This window comes from Rutidosis leptorrhynchoides, chromosome 5 (assembly GCF_046630445.1).
Source record: "Rutidosis leptorrhynchoides isolate AG116_Rl617_1_P2 chromosome 5, CSIRO_AGI_Rlap_v1, whole genome shotgun sequence".
NCBI lineage: Eukaryota > Viridiplantae > Streptophyta > Magnoliopsida > Asterales > Asteraceae > Rutidosis > Rutidosis leptorrhynchoides.
Genome location: NC_092337.1, coordinates 42,372,183 through 42,394,351, shown reverse-complemented (window position 1 = coordinate 42,394,351; position 22,169 = coordinate 42,372,183). Strand labels below are relative to the sequence as shown.

The 22,169-nt window shown below is 35.5% G+C and overlaps 1 pseudogene; it reads left to right on the top strand.

The window, feature by feature from the left end:
- Nucleotides 1-21,301, top strand: part of LOC139848558 (uncharacterized) — an 89,128-nt pseudogene extending 67,827 nt beyond the window's left edge.
- The last annotated feature ends 868 nt before the right edge of the window (nt 21,302-22,169 follow it).

Below are 22,169 nucleotides of genomic sequence, written 5' to 3'. Positions count from 1 at the left end.
TTTTGTTACTGGGGAACCTTTCATGTTCCACCACATTAACAGTAAATGTACCAGTAAATTCATTAATCTGTGACTTAAGGTCTCTCCGAAAAACCATTATAATTGTTCATTGAAACCCTATCATGTACTCATCCACATCTTGTAACGGTAATTGCCATACCAACTACCGGGAATTAGCAATCACTATTTCAAATTTCGCAGCAATTCTACGCCAACAGTTATATATATACATATAATGTCTATCTCCTAGACTTATTTACTTCAAAGGTGAAGTTTCTGAAAAACATCCCAAACTATGAACTAGTTCTCTGAAATTGGAACAATGCTGATGAAGCAGCAAAAACTGTAAACAACCTTAACAGTCAAAAGTTTGATGATAAAGAATAGTATGGTGGTAAAGCTGAGAAAAAGAGAATGTTTGGAACTGAAAAACGGATTGAGCAGACCATGAAGGAGGCTGTGGACAAATCACAAAGACTAAACATGCCTTCAAAGAATCCAAATGATTCAGTATCTGCTGAAGATATTAACGAATACCTTGCTCCTGACTCTAAACTTTTATGGACAAATCTTCTTCATCATCCTTCGATATTAGAAATTCTAAGATATCATCGTATATTTCATTATAAATATTCTCGATATTTCTGAAGATATCTTCATAACTATCATTGTCCGAGATTATTTATCTCTTCACGCTATCTGTGTTATATCATAAAAGAAACTATTTTAGTTTCTAAATTCTGAAAATCTTGAAAATGGATGTTTTTGAAGTAGTGTTGGGAACTGAAGCATGAGTTAATATAATATAATGACACTTGATCAACATGATTATATTACAGTAAGTCATGCTGAGTTTCTAATGGAACGTGATAAAGATTCACAGATCATACCCTCATCATGAACCATGTTACATAACTCTTTCATTCTATATAATCTCTAAAAATATCAAGAAAATATTTTCTTAATGATTCGGTCTTTTTCGAGGTATTCTGGTAATTTTACAAGTCAGATTGTGCTATTACCATTTCTTTCTTAGAACATTAGTTATGTTCATCTGAAACTTCATACCTACGAATTCTGGACCATTATCCGCTTGACTTAAGGTAGGGAAGAGAAAACGAAAGCATGAAGCTCCAAAATATAATGGAGAATATAAAGCCCGATAACAACCCCGAAATTACAAACCGTGTATATCAATGCGTATAGCAATATAAAGACACGGGAGAATGAAAAACACTATAACCCCAAGGTAATAGTAGAAGAAAATAACTTCCTCTGATGGCAGATGAAAAAGAAGAATGAATGATACGATAGCCAGGAAAATATCAAGAATCAGAACTGGATTAAGCATTTTCACAATCTATTGGGATGTATGAAATAAGAAAGAAGATTATAGGAGTGGTGAAAATAAATGAAACGGAAGAGGTCAATTTATAGCGAAATATCAGACATAGCAATCGAGGCAGATTACGCATTTAATCAAAGAAAATCCTAATTTCCGCAAATTCCGAAGAATCAAATCTTATTTAGATTATGAAGATTTTCTATTCCTTAAATTCCGGAAATCAATCGTAACTACGTCAAAAATTAAGACGAATCTCTATTTCTTCATTTCACTCTCTTACGATAATTTCTCTCATACGCTTTGAGAAATCGGATTGTTTTATCCATATTATTCAACGGTGATAAAATTCTATTTATCAACTCATATTCGTCATGAAAACATTTTTATTGTTAGCCATGACGACCTCACTTAAATTTCGGGACGAAATTTCTTTAACGGGTAGGTACTGTGATGACCCGGAAATTTCTGACCAAATTTAAACTTTATCTTTAAATGATTTAATGTTTTCGACACGATAAGCAAAGTCTGTAATGTTGAGTCTCAAAGTTTTGGAACTATATTCATGTAATCAATTATTCTTTGACTGTTCTCGAAGATTCACGAACAATATATATATAACTTAATGTGCATATATATATATATATATATATATATATATATATATATGATTTCAAGTTATTTAGTAAACGATATTAACATTCGATTATTGATTCGATTAATATTTAGATAAGTTAACTAAAACGTTTAAGATGAACCAGTAAAACACTAATTTGCTACAGTATTTTCGAATTGCTTCAGTACCCGAAAAGCTACAGTATTTTCGAAAATCACTATTTGCTACAGTAAAAAAAACTTTGCTACAGTAAAACACTATTTCAAAATGAAAATTTATATTATATATATATATATATATATATATATATATATATATATATATATATATATATATATATTAACAAATAGCGAGACGATGATTTATAGAAGTAAATGACCAAAATGTAACATCCCGCCTTTTTCCGTTTACTTTTCCGTTATACTATTTTAAACTCCGTTATATGTTTATAACATCTCCCGTTAATACGCATTTTAAATTATCTCGTTTAGGTAATTCACGCACCCGTTTCCAAAGTTGAGGGACTAAGTTTGACAAAGGAGCAAAGAGGTGACTAGGTCAAAGAGTCAACACTCTTCCTCCTCCATTCATTAAATCTTTTTCTTTTTCCTTTTTCTCTAACACTTTCACCAAATCTCTCAAACACCACTTCAAGGATTCATCATCCAAATCAAATCGAGCAAGCATCCATCTAAACAAATTGCATATTCGGAATCCTCTCATCTTCCTCTTCGATTCCATACCGATTTCATCAAGTTTGGGTAACTTTCTAAAATCACTAGATTTTGTGTTCTTGATGTTTTTAACTTATAAAGTTGTTAATTAGTGTCTATGGCTCAAGTCTAACATGAATATATGATTTATATGTTCGATTTCGTTATTTGAAGTAACTAGTTTGAATGTGAACTTTGGTGTGTTTGATTTGGTGATTTGGTTGTTTGAATGTTGTTAAAAGTGATAAATGCATGTATTAAATGTGTTCCTAGTATCACTAGCTTCAATTTGATGTGTAGGTTGTCTTAGAAAACTTTATAAACATGATTAGTGATTTTGATGTTGTTGGTTAGGGTTTGATAGAATTTAATGTGAACATTTAATGCTTTGAATGACATGAAATGTTATTTGTAAGTGTTAGGTTGTATTGTATGCTTGATCACCTTCGAAACGGCATATCATTCATGTAAATTAGTTGCCGAATCATCAAATTTCATTTATGAACTTGAATGCATTTAATGAGGAGCCTTGAATGTGATTTTGGTTGTTGTAAAAGTAAATGTGATTGTTGAAATGTGTTTAGTTGTTTTCCTTGTCAAAATACCTTTCCGATGATATAAGATACATGTTTTGGTTGTTTGCGGGTCATAAATGGTGATTGTTTGAAGTTAGGTTCGTGCATAAAACTTAAAAACTGCCAGATTTCTCTGTACAGGTAATGGCGCGGCGCGCCACATACCCGCGCGGCGCGCCAAAGTGGTCTGTCCAACTTTGTCAATTTTCGAATAATGTTTGCTATGCTACGCACCTCCGATTCACACGTAACTTGTTCTAACATGCTCATACATGATTAAAAACCTCAGAAAAATAGTTCGGGACCCGACCCGAACGTGTTGACTTTTTCGTTGACTTTGACCGACCAAAGTTTGACTTTTTGTCAAACTTAACCAAATGATTATGCAACCTTCCTAACTTGTTTATATACTTGTATCTTGCATGAAACTTGACAATTTGATTTCACATGCTACATAATCGAGTCGTAACGAGCCGTAGGACTAATTGAACATCTTTGACCTATCGTGTTTACCGTTATTGATACGACCTATTTGTTTAGGTCAAGACTAGCACTATCCTTCGCACACTTTACTTTGTGAAGTACTTTTCATACGTGCACTCAAGGTGAGATCATAGTCCCACTTTTACTCTTTTTGAACTTACAATTGGGATGAGAAAACATAAACATTTCTTTTACTAAGTGAACACAAGTACAGGAAAACAAACATTCTACATACGAGTTTAGAACAAAAATCCTCAATTCGATTATCATTAGTTACACTTGCCGGGTATAAGAGAGAACTTATGTTGTATGGATCCATATGGGTTTGACAAACCCTCATTCAAACGGTTCGCTACCGTTTACGAATGAAATATATTTTCGTGAAACAGTGTATGTTCTAACACTATTGTGATGGGGTTCTATGGAAGGAAAGTTAAGCATTGATAATTGGGTGCTCGTGAAACAAAATTTTGGAATGTATTACTATTATATCAATGTTACAAATCTTGTGGTTCATTTGTACTTACTTACTTAAACCTATGATTTCACCAACGTCTTCGTTGACAGATTCTATGTTTTTCTCAGGTCCTTGAACGTTTTGTGATACATGCTTCCGCTCATTACTTTTGATGCTTTGCTTGGATATCGAGTATACATGCATACGTGGAGCGTCTTTTGGCTACTTTTAAATTGTGTCGCATATGTTTCAATTGTACTTTAAACTTTGTTATGTATCTAGTTGTCGAACTACTTTGTAAACCTTGAAACATCTTTACTTTTGAAATAAATGCGACATACTTTTGGTCAAACATTGTTTTAAAGACTTATGACCACGTAACGGGACCTAAGTAGACGGCGCCGTCAAACATGATTTGGTCGGGTCGCTACAGATGGTATCAGAGCGTTGGTTGTAGGGATTTAGAGTTCATTGGTGTCGACCCCTAGTCATAGGGTACATTAGTGAATCTAGACTACAACCGGCATATAGACTGAAGTAGGAACTACTTGATTATTTGTGCATTATACTCGAACTCTCCTATCATATCTAACTCTTATTCGATCTTGATATCACGTTGTTAAATTTGATTGACACGCCACCTTGACTTTATGAAGTAGTGTTAAATGCACATGTGAATCAGGGTAATATAATTTCCGGGATTATATTACGGTGGTTCACATGGACGTTCCGACATTATGACATAAAGAATTTAAGGCGGGTTAAGGAAATTTTATCTTTATCCTTATTCCATATCACGGTTGGTATTATTGATAATACTAACCAACGATATTCTTGTGTCTTGAAGGAACAATGGCTCGTCGACGCGCTCCTCCCGAAACTCCCGAACAAGCTCTACAACGAATGATAGCCACCACCGTGGATGCGGCCATGGCCGATCACTCTTCCAACAACAATAACAATAACAACAATCACAAAAACAACAACAATGGAGCCGGTAACTCAAACGAAGGGTGCTCCTACAAATCCTTCATGGGGTGCAAACCTCACACTTTTGAGGGAACCGGGGGACCGGTCGTGCTCACCCGATGGTTTGAGCAAACGGAAGCCGTCTTTAGCATAAGCGGTTGTCGGGACCAAGACAAGGTCAAATACTCCACTCACACCTTCGCCGGTGTCGCTCTTACATGGTGAAATACTTATGTACAATCGGTGGGTACCGATGAAGCTCACGCCCTCTCTTGGGCCGACTTGAGGGAAAAGATGATTGTCGAATATTTCCCTCGTGAAGAAACCCGAAGGCTCGAACAAGAGCTAAGAACTTTAAAGGCGGTCGAAAACGATCTCAAGGCTTATAATCAACGATTTTCCGAACTAGCCTTGATGTACCCAAATCTTGTGAACCCCGAAGCTTTAAGGGTTGAACTTTACATGGATGGCCTTCCAAAGAGTATCAAACACGGAGTAATGTCATCCAAACCCACTAATCATCAAGAAGCTTTGAACATGGCCCGCAAATTGATAGAAACGGTTGACGAAATCGTAGTTCCGGCACTTAAGGCCGAGGATAAATCGGGCGGCAACAAAAGAAAGTGGGAACCCTCCCAATCAAGCAACAACAACTTTGCCAAGAAGCCTTACACCTCCGACGGCAAAAAGGGTTATGCCGGGAACCTACCTCTTTGCAACAAATGCAATAAACATCACTTTGGTGAATGTGGCAACTTAATTTGCCACCGGTGCCAAGGAGTTGGTCATAAGGCCAGTGAGTGTAAAAGTGTTGCCCCCATCGCTCGAAAGGGGCCCAATGCACCAAAAACGGGCACTTGTTATGAATGTGTCCAAACGGGCCATTATAGAAATGCATGCCCGAAAAGGAAAGATAACACCAATAAGCGTGGCCGAGCTTTCAACATCAACACCGAGGAAGCCCGAGATGATAATGAATTAGTCACGGGTACGTTTCTTCTCAACAACACTTATGTTGCTTGTTTATTCGATTCGGGTGCCGATAAGAGTTTTGTATCCAAGACTTTGACTCATTCTTTTAATACTCCACCACGTCCACTAGATACCACTTATACCATTGAAGTGGCCAACGGAAAACTATTGAGTGCCGACACATATTACCGGGGGTGTACGTTAAACATTTTGGGTAATGAGTTTGAAATTGACTTGATACCCATGGAACTAGGGAGCTTCGATGTAATAATCGGTATGAATTGGCTAGCCAAAACGAAATCTCACATCCTTTGTGATCTTAACGCTATCCGAATCCCTATCGAGAATGGTGAACCTTTGATCGTCTATGGCGATAAGAGTTGCACCGGACTCAACCTCGTTTCGTGTATTAAAGTTAGAAAACTACTCCGTAAGGGTTGTTTTGCGATCCTTGCTCACATTAAGAAAGTCGAGTCCGATGAGAAGCACATCGATGATGTGCCAATTGTTAGTGACTATTCCGATGTATTTCCCGATGAATTGCCGGGTCTTCCACCTCATCGACCGGTTGAATTCCAAATCGATCTTATTCCGGGAGCCGCACCCGTAGCACGTGCACCATATAGACTCGCTCCATCTGAAATGCAAGAATTGCAAAGTCAAATTCAAGAACTACTTGATCGTGGTTTTATCCAACCTAGCCATTCACCTTGGGGCACTCCGATTTTGTTTGTTAAAAAGAAAGACGGATCCCTACGAATGTGCATTGACTATCGTGAACTAAACAAATTGACGGTTAAGAATCGATATCCTCTCCCTCGCATCGATGACCTCTTTGATCAATTACAAGGGTCTTGTGTATATTAAAAAATCGATCTCCGCTCGGGTTATCATCAATTGAGGGTTAAGGGGGAAGATGTCTCCAAAACCGCTTTCCGGACTCGTTATGGTAGTTATGAATTCCTTGTCATGCCATTTGGTCTCACTAACGCACCGGCGGTGTTCATGGACCTTATGAACCGCGTGTGCAAACCGTATCTCGATAAATTCGTTATTGTGTTCATCGATGACATATTGATCTATTCTAAAAATGAAGAAGAGCACGAACAACATCTCCGACTTGTGCTTGAACTCTTGAGACAAGAACGACTTTATGCCAAATTCTCCAAGTGTGAATTTTGGTTGAAGGAAGTTCAATTTCTTGGTCATGTTGTAAGTGATCAAGGTATTAAAGTCGATCCCACGAAAATCGAAGCCATTAGTAAATGGGAGACTCCTACTACTCCTACTCACATTCGTCAATTCTTGGGTCTCGCCGGGTACTATCGTAGATTCATCGAAAACTTCTCTTTGGTTGCACGTCCTCTAACCGCATTAACTCACAAGGGAAAGAAATTCATTTGGGCGACCGAGCAAGAATCCGCGTTTCAAATCTTGAAGACAAAGCTAACCACCGCTCCTATCTTGTCACTTCCCGAAGGCAATGATGATTTTGTTGTATATTGCGATGCCTCGAAACATGGTTTTGGGTGTGTATTGATGCAACGGAAGAAAGTCATTGCTTATGCCTCTCGACAACTAAAAATTCATGAACGGAATTACACGACTCATGATCTCGAACTCGGAGCCGTTGTCTTTGCACTTAAAATGTGGAGACACTATCTTTATGGAACCAAGAGTACTATCTTCACCGATCACAAAAGCCTTCAACACATCTTCGATCAAAAGCAACTAAACATGAGACAACGATGGTGGATTGAAACTTTGAACGATTACGATTGCGAGCTTCGTTACCATCCCGGGAAGGCAAACGTAGTAGCCGATGCCTTAAGTCGAAAAGAAAGAGCGGTGTCTCTTCGTGTCCGAGCCTTAAACATCACCATCCACACAAACCTTAATAGCCAAATTCGGGTAGCCCAAGATGAGGCTCTCAAGGATGAAAACCTTTCACACGAGCTCTTGAACATTCTCGTCTCTCGATTCGAAATTAGGGAGACCGGACTCCGATATTACGCCGGAAGGATTTGGGTGCCTAGTTATGGGGACCTACGAAGCCTTATTTTAGATGAAGCCCATAAGTCACGATACTCGATTCACCCCGGTGCCAATAAGATGTACCACGACCTTAAACAACTATATTGGTGGCCGAACATCAAAAGGGACGTAGCTACTTATGTTTCCAAGTGTTTGACATGTTCCAAAGTCAAAGCCGAACACCAAAGACCGTCCGGACTACTTCAACAACCCGAGATCCCGCAATGGAAGTGGGAAAGGATAACGATGGATTTTATCACCAAGCTACCAAAAACGACGGGCGGTTATGATACCATTTGGGTTATTGTTGACCGTCTCACCAAATCTGCACACTTCCTTGCCATGAAAGAAACGGACAAAATGGAGAAACTTGCACAACTTTACATTAAGGAGATCGTAGCCCGACACGGTGTACCTTTATCGATTATCTCCGACCGAGATGGCCGTTTTGTTTCTAGATTTTGGCGTACATTGCAAGAAGCGTTGGGAACGCGTTTAGAGATGAGCACCGCATATCATCCTCAAACCGATGGACAAAGCGAACGTACAATTCAAACCTTAGAGGACATGTTACGAGCTTGCGTGGTTGATTTTGGAAAAGCTTGGGACAAGCACTTACCTCTCGCCGAGTTCTCTTACAACAATAGTTATCACGCGAGTATTAAAGCCGCACCTTTTGAAGCGCTATATGGCCGAAAATATCGTTCACCTCTTTGTTGGGCCGAGGTAGGCGACGTACAAATCACCGGACCCGAACTCATTCACGAAACCACCGAGAAGATCGTACAAATCCGAGATAGGCTTCGGACGGCCCGGAGTCGTCAAAAGAGTTATACCGACAAACGACGCAACGACCCCGAATTTCAAGTCGGTGACCGAGTAATGTTAAAAGTCGCACCTTGGAAAGGTGTAATCCGTTTTGGGAAATGCGGGAAGCTAAATCCGCGGTATATTGGTCCTTTCGAAATCTTGGAGCGTATTGGAACCGTTGCTTATCGTTTAGATCTTCCGCCTCAATTGAACTCCGTTCATCCTACCTTCCATGTATCTAACTTGAAAAAGTGTCTTGCCGAACCCGATATCGTCATCCCTCTCGAGGAACTTACTATTGATGACAAACTTCATTTTGTGGAGGAACCGGTTGAAATTGTGGACACCTCCGTCAAGACATTGAAACAAAGCCGAATCCCGATTGTTAAAGTCCGTTGGAATGCCAAAAGGGGACCCGAGTTTACTTGGAAAAGGCAAGATCAAATGCAAAATAAATACCCTCATTTGTTCCCGGCTCCGGAAACGCAAGATCCCGAGGAAGAAACAACGACTACTACGCCTACTTAAATTTCGGGACGAAATTTCTTTTAAGGAGTAGGTAATGTAACATCCCGCCTTTTTCCGTTTACTTTTCCGTTATACTATTTTAAACTCCGTTATATGTTTATAACATCTCCCGTTAATACGCATTTTAAATTATCTTGTTTAGGTAATTCACGCACCCGTTTCCAAAGTTGAGGGACTAAGTTTGACAAATGAGCAAAGAGGTGACTAGGTCAAAGAGTCAACACTCTTCCTCCTCCATTCATTAAATCTTTTTCTTTTTCCTTTTTCTCTAACACTTTCACCAAATCTCTCAAACACCACTTCAAGGATTCATCATCCAAATCAAATCGAGCAAGCATCCATCTAAACAAATTGCATATTCGGAATCCTCTCATCTTCCTCTTCGATTCCATACCGATTTCATCAAGTTTAGGTAACTTTCTAAAATCACTAGATTTTGTGTTCTTGATGTTTTTAACTTATAAAGTTGTTAATTAGTGTCTATGGCTCAAGTCTAACATGAATATATGATTTATATGTTCGATTTCATTATTTGAAGTAACTAGTTTGAATATGAACTTTGGTGTGTTTGATTTGGTGATTTGGTTGTTTGAATGTTGTTAAAAGTGATAAATGCATGTATTAAATGTGTTCCTAGTATCACTAGCTTCAATTTGATGTGTAGGTTGTCTTAGAAAACTTCATAAACATGATTAGTGATTATGATGTTGTTGGTTAGGGTTTGATAGAATTTAATGTGAACATTTAATGCTTTGAATGACATGAAATGTTATTTGTAAGTGTTAGGTTGTATTGTATGCTTGATCACCTTCGAAACGGCATATCATTCATGTAAATTGGTTGTCGAATCATCAAATTTCATTTATGAACTTGAATGCATTTAATGAGGAGCCTTGAATGTGATTTTGGTTGTTGTAAAAGTAAATGTGATTGTTGAAATATGTTTAGTTGTTTTCCTTGTCAAAATACCTTTCCGATGATATAAGATACATGTTTTGGTTGTTTGCGGGTCATAAATGGTGATTGTTTGAAGTTAGGTTCGTGCATAAAACTTAAAAACTGCCAGATTTCTCTGTACAGGTAATGGCGCGGCGCGCCATATACCCGCGCGGCGCGCCAAAGTGGTCTGTCCAACTTTGTCAATTTTCGAATAATGTTTGCTATGCTACGCACCTCCGATTCACACGTAACTTGTTCTAACATGCTCATACATGATTAAAAACCTCAGAAAGATAGTTCGGGACCCGACCCGAACGTGTTGACTTTTTCGTTGACTTTGACCGACCAAAGTTTGACTTTTTGTCAAACTTAACCAAATGATTATGCAACCTTCCTAACTTGTTTATATACTTGTATCTTGCATGAAACTTGACAATTTGATTTCACATACTACATAATCGAGTCGTAACGAGCCGTAGGACTAATTGAACATCTTTGACCTATCGTGTTTACCGTTATTGATACGACCTATTTGTTTAGGTCAAGACTAGCACTATCCTTCGCACACGTTACTTTGTGAAGTACTTTTCATACGTGCACTCAAGGTGAGATCATAGTCCCACTTTTACTCTTTTTGAACTTACAATTGGGATGAGAAAACATAAACATTTCTTTTACTAAGTGAACACAAGTACAGGAAAACAAACATTCTACATACGAGTTTAGAACAAAAATCCTCAATTCGATTATCATTAGTTACACTTGCCGGGTGTAAGCGAGAACTTATGTTGTATGGATCCATATGGGTTTGACAAACCCTCATTCAAACGGTTCGCTACCGTTTACGAATGAAATATATTTTCGTGAAACAGTGTATGTTCTAACACTATTGTGATGGGGTTCTATGGAAGGAAAGTTAAGCATTGATAATTGGGTGCTCGTGAAACAAACTTTTGGAATGTATTACTATTATATCAATGTTACAAATCTTGTGGTTCATTTGTACTTACTTACTTAAACCTATGATTTCACCAACGTCTTCGTTGACAGATTCTATGTTTTTCTCAGGTCCTTGAACGTTTTGTGATACATGCTTCCGCTCATTACTTTTGATGCTTTGCTTGGATATCGAGTATACATGCATACGTGGAGCGTCTTTTGGCTACTTTTAAATTGTGTCGCATATGTTTCAATTGTACTTTAAACTTTGTTATGTATCTAGTTGTCGAACTACTTTGTAAACCTTGAAACATCATTACTTTTGAAATAAATGCGACATACTTTTGGTCAAACATTGTTTTAAAGACTTATGACCACGTAACGGGACCTAAGTAGACGGCGCCGTCAAACATGATTTGGTCGGGTCGCTACAGATGGTATCAGAGCGTTGGTTGTAGGGATTTAGAGTTCATTGGTGTCGACCCCTAGTCATAGGGTACATTAGTGAATCTAGACTACAACCGGCATATAGACTGAAGTAGGAACTACTTGACTATTTGTGCATTATACTCGAACTCTCCTATCATATCTAACTCTTATTCGATCTTGATATCACGTTGTTAAATTTGATTGACACGCCACCTTGACTTTATGAAGTAGTGTTAAATGCACATGTGAATCAGGGTAATATAATTTCCGGGATTATATTACGGTGGTTCACATGGACGTTCCGACATTATGACATAAAGAATTTAAGGCGGGTTAAGGAAATTTTATCTTTATCCTTATTCCATATCACGGTTGGTATTATTGATAATACTAACCAACGATATTCTTGTGTCTTGAAGGAACAATGGCTCGTCGACGCGCTCCTCCCGAAACTCCCGAACAAGCTCTACAACGAATGATAGCCACCACCGTGGATGCGGCCATGGCCGATCACTCTTCCAACAACAATAACAATAACAACAATCACAAAAACAACAACAATGGAGCCGGTAACTCAAACGAAGGGTGCTCCTACAAATCCTTCATGGGGTGCAAACCTCACACTTTTGAGGGAACCGGGGGACCGGTCGTGCTCACCCGATGGTTTGAGCAAACGGAAGCCGTCTTTAGCATAAGCGGTTGTCGGGACATTCGAAAAACCGGAACTGGGACATAAGTCGAGTGACGACGTACGACATATCGGAACAAAAATTACAAGTCAACTATGCACGTGAATTTAATATAATATATAATTAATTATATAAATTATATATATTATATATTAATATTTAAATTATGTCGACAAACAAGAAAACAAAAATATGTGAGCTGGAACCTCAGGCCATGCGATCGCATGGCCAATGCTCCTCAGACCCATGAGATCGCATGGGGACGATTTTTAGGCCACATCTATAAAAGCTCGAACATTATGCTTCTGATTTCATTTCATTATTACTCCGTAAGTATTTATTATTATTATTATTATTATTATTATTATTATTATTATTATTATTATTATTATTATTATTATTATTATTATTATTATTATTATTATTATTATTATTATTATTATTATTATTATTATTATTATTATTATTAAGATTAATATTATTATTATTATTAATCTTATTATTATTATTAGTATTATACATAAAATACTACGACGAGGTCATGAGCGTGTCACTTTCAAAATGGGTTTTCGAGCGGGAAAGAGTTAAGGAAACTCTGGGTTATAGCTATGGAGGTTATGGGTAATGTACGTGGGTATTATTGGCAAATCAAACCTAGTGTTTATCATCTCCGTTACGTCTACGTACTTTCCCACAATATTGAATCTCAATATTGATACGTGAGTATTCATATCTCATCTTTTATATGTTAATTGTGTATCCATGTCTAGTGCTCGAGTATATATAATTATGCATGCTTGTACTCTAAATTTCGTCGTTAAACAGTTTATAATGAACGGATTAAAAGATATGGTCAACTGAATTATGATTGACGTTAATTGGAATTGCTTTTGAATCTGCAATTAATATTTAAACAACTTGTTTGTAAGATTGATAAATTGAATTTTTGAATATTACCAACCGAGTAAATGAATTCTTATATAAGGCACGTCTCGTTTTGTTGAACTATTGTCAAAATTGACTTTTTGAAACGACTTTGGATAACTTTTGTATGTCGATCTCGAGCATTAGGATTGTGATACACTATGACCGGACCTAGCTTAATAGACATTTATTGACCAACATATGTTCTCTAGGTTGAGATCTACGGTTATTTGGTAATCCGAGTTTCAGTCACATTTTGGTGAACGACTTTATATGCTGCTAAGGTGAGTTTCATTTGCTCCCTTTTTAACTGCTTTTGCAATATATATTTTTGGGCTGAGAATACATGCACTTTATTTTAAACGCAATGGATACAAGTACATACTAAATTCTACACCGAGTTTGAACCGAAAATTCCTTAGCTTTGGTAACTAGTAACTGTCGGTTATAAGAACTGGTGGGCGCGAGTAGTTATATATGGATCCATAGGTCTTGATATCCCCGTCTGTTTCAGGTATAGAAACCCTAACCTGAACTATAAAACAGACGTATGCTATTTGAGTTTAGTACACGTTGGATTGCGTGTATTGTACATGTTGGTTGCATGTATGTTAAAACAGGGGTACTTATTATAACGTTAAAGCTTATTTACCAGGGTGCTCAATTTTGTAGAATATTTTGATAAATGTTTCTAGATGAAACAACTGAAATCTTGTGATCCACCTTTATATACAAATTATGCGAAACACTAAAACTATGAACTCACCAACCTTTGTGTTGACACTTGTTAGCATGTTTATTCTCAGGTTCCCTAGAAGTCTTCCGCTGTTTGCTTATATGTTAGACAAGCTATGTGCATGGAGTCTTACATGGCATATTTATCAAGGAAACATTGCATTCACCAAATCATCACCATGTATCTTATTTTGACTGCATTGTCAACGGAATTACTATTGTAAACTATTATTTACGGTGATTGTCTATATGTAGAAATCATCAGATGTCGAAAACCTTTGATTTAAACATTCATTTATGGTGTGCAATTTCAAAAGAATGCAATGTTTACAAAACGTATCATATAGAGGTCAAATACCTCACAATGAAATCGATGAATGACGTGTTCGTCCATATGGATTTGGAGCGATCGTCACATAAGTGTTTTTCTTGTTGATTCTAAGATGGAGTAGCAAATCTTTGCTGACTAAGGAGTAGCAAATCCTTGATGTCCAGAGAGTATGTAGTAACAAAACACAATGAATTTTAACAAGTCTTTTTGCTGTCGCCTCTAAAGGATTTTTCGTACTGCCTCTTTAGAGGGAGCACCAAAACTTGTGCTGCCTCCTAAGAGGGATCACCAAACTTGTGCTGCCTCTTTAGAACTTTCTTGTGCTGCCTCTAAAGGCTTTTCTTGTGCTGCCTCTTAAGAGGTAGCACCAAACAGTCAGTTAAATTTCAGCTGACTAAGAAGACATATCACAGAAAACACTTAGTCAATTTTAGTTAACAAAGAATACATTGCACGAAAATACTTAGTCAAATTTCGAGTAGACCAAGTCATGATAGTAAATAATGGAAAACCTCTTTTGAGACCCGGTAGTGTATCACTTAATCGGTGTACACTTCGTACCTCCTATCCCATTTACAATGTAGACTATATTCCTCAATTACACTAAATTCCCAACAATTCTCCCCAATTTAGTGCAAATCGTTTCATGAGAATTATATAATTTAAAAACAAAGCTCATGTATAAATGATAATATCTTAAAGATTGAATTTCCACCTTATAATATTGCACATTCCAAATATTCAAGAATCAGGGTCTTCTAAGAATTGAACCCTTCAACCCATTAGAATAAATGAAAATAATATACACATAAGTTTTCAAATACTCTTAAGCTATCTTGACACTTTAAAGTCATGTGTCCATATCCATTCATGAATGTGTCCAAAAGAAAAGGACAAGCTTTGTTAAAGCGAAAAAACTTCACATTCACTTAGGTAGTTCACTTCAGTCATGTACATGTTGTTGCACTTTTTCAAATGAACTATTAAGAAGTTAAACTTCATTCACACCTTCAGCGGGTCCGAATACATACCTTTCCTTGAGATGATACATAATTTATGTACTCCAATTTCTAAGTATAGCCTTACAGGGCTTTTCAGTATGCTGCCTCTTCAGCACTTTCTTGTGCCGCATGTAAAGGTTTTTTTGTGCTACCTTTTAAGAGTTAGCACCAAACACTTAGCCAAATTTCAACAAAATAAGAAGACATAGCATAGAAAACACTTTCTTATACTCAAATTTCTATGTATGTTGCCTCTTTGGCACTTCCTTGTGCGGCCTCTAAAGGCTTTTCTTGGACTGCCTCTTAAGAGGTAGCATCAAACACTTAGTCGAATTTCGACTAAGAAGACATGGCATAGAAAACACCCGGTCAAAATTTAGTTAACTTAGAAGACATAGCACGAAAACACTTGGTCAAATTTCGAGTAGACGAAGTCATGATAGTAAATAATAAAAAACCACTTTAAAGTCTGGGTACTCTATCACTTAATGAGTATACATTCCGTACCTCCTAACTCATTTACATATGTAAACTATATCCTTCAATTACACTAAATATCCAACATTAACAAATAAACTTTTTTTCTTTTTCTTTTACGATTCTAAAATTCAGTTAATGAACCGAGTCTCAATTGGCAACCGTTTTATATTTGTTCTTGCGATGTATACTTAGATTCATGAAAACCTACCAGGCTACCAATGGAGGTTCGTTGATGTTCCAAAAGACTCGTACGTTTAATGTTCAATAAAATATTACATTTTTTAATTCATAATTAGTTAAGTAGGCGATCATGAATTGTTGAGTTAAATCAAAAGAAAGAACTAAAAAAATACTCCGTGTAAAAAAGATAGGTGTTAAGGGTTTGATGCGTTAATTCAAAAAAAATAATAATAAAAAAAAAATAGGCCGTTAGTATCTTCGGTTTGTATACATTTTCATGACAACACTTAAACTTTATGTATCACATAGTTGATACCTAAGTTTTGCTTGAGTTACGTGGTTGGAACCCCAACCCAACCCAACGTCCGTTAAAAGTTGATGGTTAATCCCTCACATGTGTCATGCATGAGAGAACAATTTCGTCTCTTTAATTATTTTAGACCATATATTTGTTTAACTGTTTCGTCATCTTCATCAAACTTTGCACAAAAATACGAACATGAATTTCATAAAAAAAAAAATTTGATCAACTTGAACCTCAAAATTGATTGAAACTGATTCTTGAACGCTCGATTAACATCTTTCGTGAATAATAAGAAGTAAAAAGCACTGTAAAAGCTATTGAACGATTATATTTTCACGAAGAACAGAAGCGTAATTCTTCAACCTGGATCTATTCTTTAATCGAATCTCAAATTTGAATTGATAGCAATTTGTTGGTTAGTGATTTAATGATAATACTCAAATGTTAATCACTTTGTTTTGATGATAACACCAAGTCTTAAGTGCTTAAAAGCGTATAGAACAACACAAGTTCACAAGCCTACATGATCTCTAGCAAACGACTGATACACATAATAAACAAGTCAAAAGAGTCCTTTGAAAAACTCAGGAAGAACACGGCTAGGTCCACGGTCGACCGCAGGTCAGACCTTGGGGTCCTGTACCTTGGTTTCTGAGAAACTAGGAACGCGGTTGACTCCACGGCCGACCGTGGATCGACCGCAGTTCATTCTGTCCAAATTTCTTGACCAAATAAAGTTTAACCACTTCGAGACATCTATAATTCATAAAACCTTTTTCAACATACTTAGAATAGTTGCCCCCTTCATATTAAAAAGACTTTTGGTCTCTAGGATAGGATGTTAATCTCTCTTAATGACGCCTTAATGACACTTTAGCTTGTAATAAAGGTTAAACACATAAGTGTTGCAAAATATCCTTTTGTACCCAATTACAAGTCAGCCTTTTAAATCTAAAATATATGTAGACATGATTAGGATGGTCATTAAGTCTCAACTAAAGAGATGCTCTTCAATTGATTAATCATTAAGCATTACTTACATGCTTAAGTATGCTTATCTATTTATTATTAGTGTAATTTCCTAAAAGTCTTCATGTAAAACAAATGAGTCTTATTTGGAGTGTTGAAAATAACCAATGAATGCATATACTTGCAAGCAAATGTTGACAAAAGCTTTGAAGACTTGTGATATGAACTTTAGAAGCTTGTGGTTTGTCAAGAGATAAAATTCTGCATTTGCCATTATGAGAAATTAATGACACAATGCAAGGACGATGTGACTTTCCTATTTTACAAGCTCATGTCCACTTCAATGAATGCATCCAAAGTATAAAATGAAGGTTAAGGACTTCAAGGTATATTAAGCATTTTTGAAGGCTCTATATTGGGTAAAGAAATAAAAAATTCAAAGAAAAAGGAGCTCCAATAGATATGTTGAAAAGCTGACAGAGGCTCCGCGGTCGACTGCAAGGTCGACCGTGCATTGACCGCAGTTTTGTCTGTCAAGTTTTTCTTGGAGTATAAATACATCACTTTGCCAAACTAGAAGATTACCTCTTTCCAACATACTTTCAAAGTCATATCAACTAATCTCCCAAGCCTCAAACACATATCTATGGAGAGATTATAATAGAGAAAGAGAAAGAGAGATTCTACATTCACTAAGTAGAATTACATTGTAAACTTTATGCTTATCATTTGTATCTTTAAGTTTACTTTGTGAGATACTTTCTTAGGGGGTCAAGGAAGTTGAATGGTTCTTGTGATAGAAAACATCATCTTACTTAGTGATTCAACTTCCTTAAAGGGATCTAGGAAGTTGATTAATTCTATTGGGAACTAATACTTGTTCAAGATGATGACAAGTTTGATCTAAGTAAGCTTGGTGTGACCTATTGAAGAACTATAAGATATTGAGTTAGTATAATTGATCTTGTGATAAGAACATCATCTTATCTAGCGATCCTTCTTCCTTAAAGGTGTGTTAGGAAGTTGTTCATATTTCCATTGAGAAATTGATACTTGTCCAAGGTGAAGACAAGTGTGGTCTAGGGATGATGTTGGTGTGGATTATTAAAGATCATTTGGTGTAAACGGATCTTCACCGGGATTGGAGAAATGCTTAGTGAAGCCAACTCCCGATTAGTGAATCGGGGAGCGGATTAAGGAGGATTAGTTAACATCATCCCGATCCACTATAAATCCTTGTGTTTGTGCACTTATATTCTTTACATACTTGCATTAACCTTGATCTATTCTGTAATCGAATCTCAATTTTGAATTGATAACAATTGATCGTCAATATAGTTTCCAACTTAGAAACCTCAACTTCGACAATAAACATCATGAACATTTAGCAACTAGAAATTCGAAATCCACAGATCTTTAACTTTTTGTATGAACTTTGACCACGAAATTCGATCTAAAATATTCGAGTTTGAATATGAAAATTTGCAGAAAGATTCACGAGAGGAATCTAAACACTTCTACATTTTTACTTTTCTTCAAATCGTTGCCGATAACTCTGAAGCCTAAAACAAGAACGTTTTCGCATAATGATGAACTCGGTTTTAATTTCCATGAATTAGTTGTTGTAAATGGACTCTGATGTATCACAAACGTTCAATTTTGATTGTAGATCTCTAATATAAGTTCGGTTTGATGTTTAATAATAGTATTATTTATAAAAATGAATATAATAACAAAATTTAATAATAAAAAATAATAATAAATTTTGAGGAAGTATGTCATGGCTGGCAATGGTGTGTTATTGGAGTGTTATGGGAGGAAGTGGTGAGGAATGAGGAGAGAGAAAACTGATGTGGTACTGAAAAAACTGATGATAGAGAATATGTGATTGTTATACATTTAAGTTGGGTGTACAAATCTGTTCTGTATACAAGCCTATGAGTTACACATTACTCTAAAATCAATTGATGATAGAGTGAAGTTCCTCTAAACTTATAAACATACATTTATTTCTTTTTATTTTTCAATGTGAGATACAAGTAACCGATTAGCACCAACATATAGAACCAATACATTATTGGTTAAAACAATAAAAGCTCATTTTTTAATTTTTCAAACTTTTATAATCATTGTAACATAATGATGTATAGTTCCATACTCAACCAGGTATAAAACAACCATATATATATATATATATATATATATATATATATATATCTGTGTGTGTGTGTACCATGTAATCCAAAAGCAAAAGCAAGACGTGACAACATTCCGAAGTCATCTTTTATGTGAAATATATTTCGCACACGTGAAATTCTTTTTTTAAGTCTCGTTATCTAGTTGGTTTTATAAGTGAGTAAATGCAGGGCCGGCTAAGGCTATGGGCGAAGCGGGCAACGACCCGGGGCATCACGCGGTTAGGGGCATCATTTCGAAAAAATTATTAATACTCATAGTTTAAACTTTACAAAGATATATGTTTGCGTAACTGCTGGGGACATTTTATAATCATTTCATCCGGGGCATGCAAAAACTTTGACAAAAGTTTGACCGGCCCTGAGTAAATGTGATGCGTGGGGAATTATATAGGGATATGCAACATGGTGTAAGTGTGTAATTATTCATTACAAACTTATTCTTGGATTTGGTAAGTCTTAAGCTAGAAAAAATTCAAAACTCGATATTTCACGTACATTTTATTGACAACGTCTTGATGATGGTTCATGTTGGTCGGAATATATTATATGAATACACACTGGTTTATATTTTCCTTATGTGTTATATACAACTCGGTCTTATTTGATTCAAGTTAGTTATAAGTATATCTCTCTCTACTACTATAAGAGATTCTAGCCCATTAGATAAAAATATAAATTTAATTAATTCTTGATTATTTTGATTACCCATCAAAAGATGGAATAAAATTAGCAAATTTGAAAAATACTATTTTATCTAACCTTCACTTGCTATAATTCTAGGGGTCCTTATTTTCAAATGAATCCGATAATTGATCCATGAATAATTTCAAAAGAACATTTCGCCAGATTATATTGGCGATCTTCGATGTGTTTGTTTTATGAATAATCGAGTCAAATAATAAGTGATTCTACGTAAATTAATTTATTTGAAGTTTAACACAATATCAAAATTAGGGTTTTATAATTGTTTGCGATTTCCACGTCTACAATGTCGTAGTCTTCTCTGATGAATGTCAACTTAAAAACATTAATTTCATACCTTATTAACTAATCAGTTTATATTGATTGCTTGAGATCGCTTAATATATAGTGTGGGAGTACGCGTTTGTAGGTAACGTGTTTACTATTATGTATTTAACATGTGTTTACTATTTACTATTATCTTTTTATTGTAGTTACCTTTTGAACCTTGAAATATATGGGATCATTATGATGTAAAACTTATCTAAGTTTTTGTTTTTAGATATATGATACCATTAATTATGTTACCTAATTAACTTATAATGAAATTGATAGTTTGAGATTGCTAAATATATGTAGTGTTGAAGTATGTGTATGTTGTATGTATATGATATGTTTACTATTATGTATTTAACACGTGTTTATTGTTTACTCTTATTTTTTTTTGTTGTAGTAATCTTTTAAGGTTTGAAATATATGGGATGATCATAATGTTCAACTTATTTAACTATATGTTTTTAGATGTATGATATCATTAATTTGATACCTAATTATATTTTATCAATTGATATTAATTGCTTGAGATCGTTTAATATAAGTTATGTATGTGTATGTAGGTGAAGTATTTATTAGTATCTTTATTTACTACTGTATTATCCTTTTGTTGCAGTTACTTTTTGAGCATTCAGATATATCAGATTATCTTGATGTTAAACTTTTCTAAGTTTTCGCTTTTAGATATAAGTCAGTCCATTGTTAACATATATAGTTTTGAGTCTTTCCTTATATTTTTTCCATTATATTGTTTTGTCATGTATTGTTGAACCTAAGCGTAAAAAACTATAATGCAATATCTTTGCTATTTTAGGATCGAACAATGCATATACCTATAGTAATATACTTACGTATGAATGGTCTCTCTTTATAATTTATAATATATGTATATTATATCTCATTTATGATATGAAATGATTATAAATATAATAATGGCATCAGTGTTTTCTATCGTATACTACCTTCAAAATCGAAATAATTAGATATACTAGTAGAAGTTAGAATATTAAAACATTGACTAAGGATCCTAACTGATCATGACTATCTTTGTTTTGTACAAACTGTGTCCCCTTAAGTATACAAAAAAATGGCACATTCTCTAAAACAGAAAAGTGTAGCACATAACACATTCGTGCCCTCCATTGACTTATGGAGTAACGGAAATATGCATTCTTGCATGGTTTAAGCCTTAAGGTAACTATGAAGTCTATGAGAAATAGCTTTTGTTTACTCAAGGGGAAACATTTTGTACATATCAAATAAAATGAATATCAATTAGAATCCCTAGTCAATGTTTCTAAATCTAACTTGTATATCTTACTATTTCAGTTTTAAATGTAGTATTACAACACAAGATGATGACGCTATTATAATAATTTTAACCATTTCAAACCACAAAAGAGATACAATATACGTAATAAAGAGAGACCATTCATATGTAAAAATATAACTTTAGGTATATGCATTGTTCAATCCCATACTTAGCAAATATATTGCATTATAATTTTTTACGATAACGTTCCAATGTCAAATGAAAA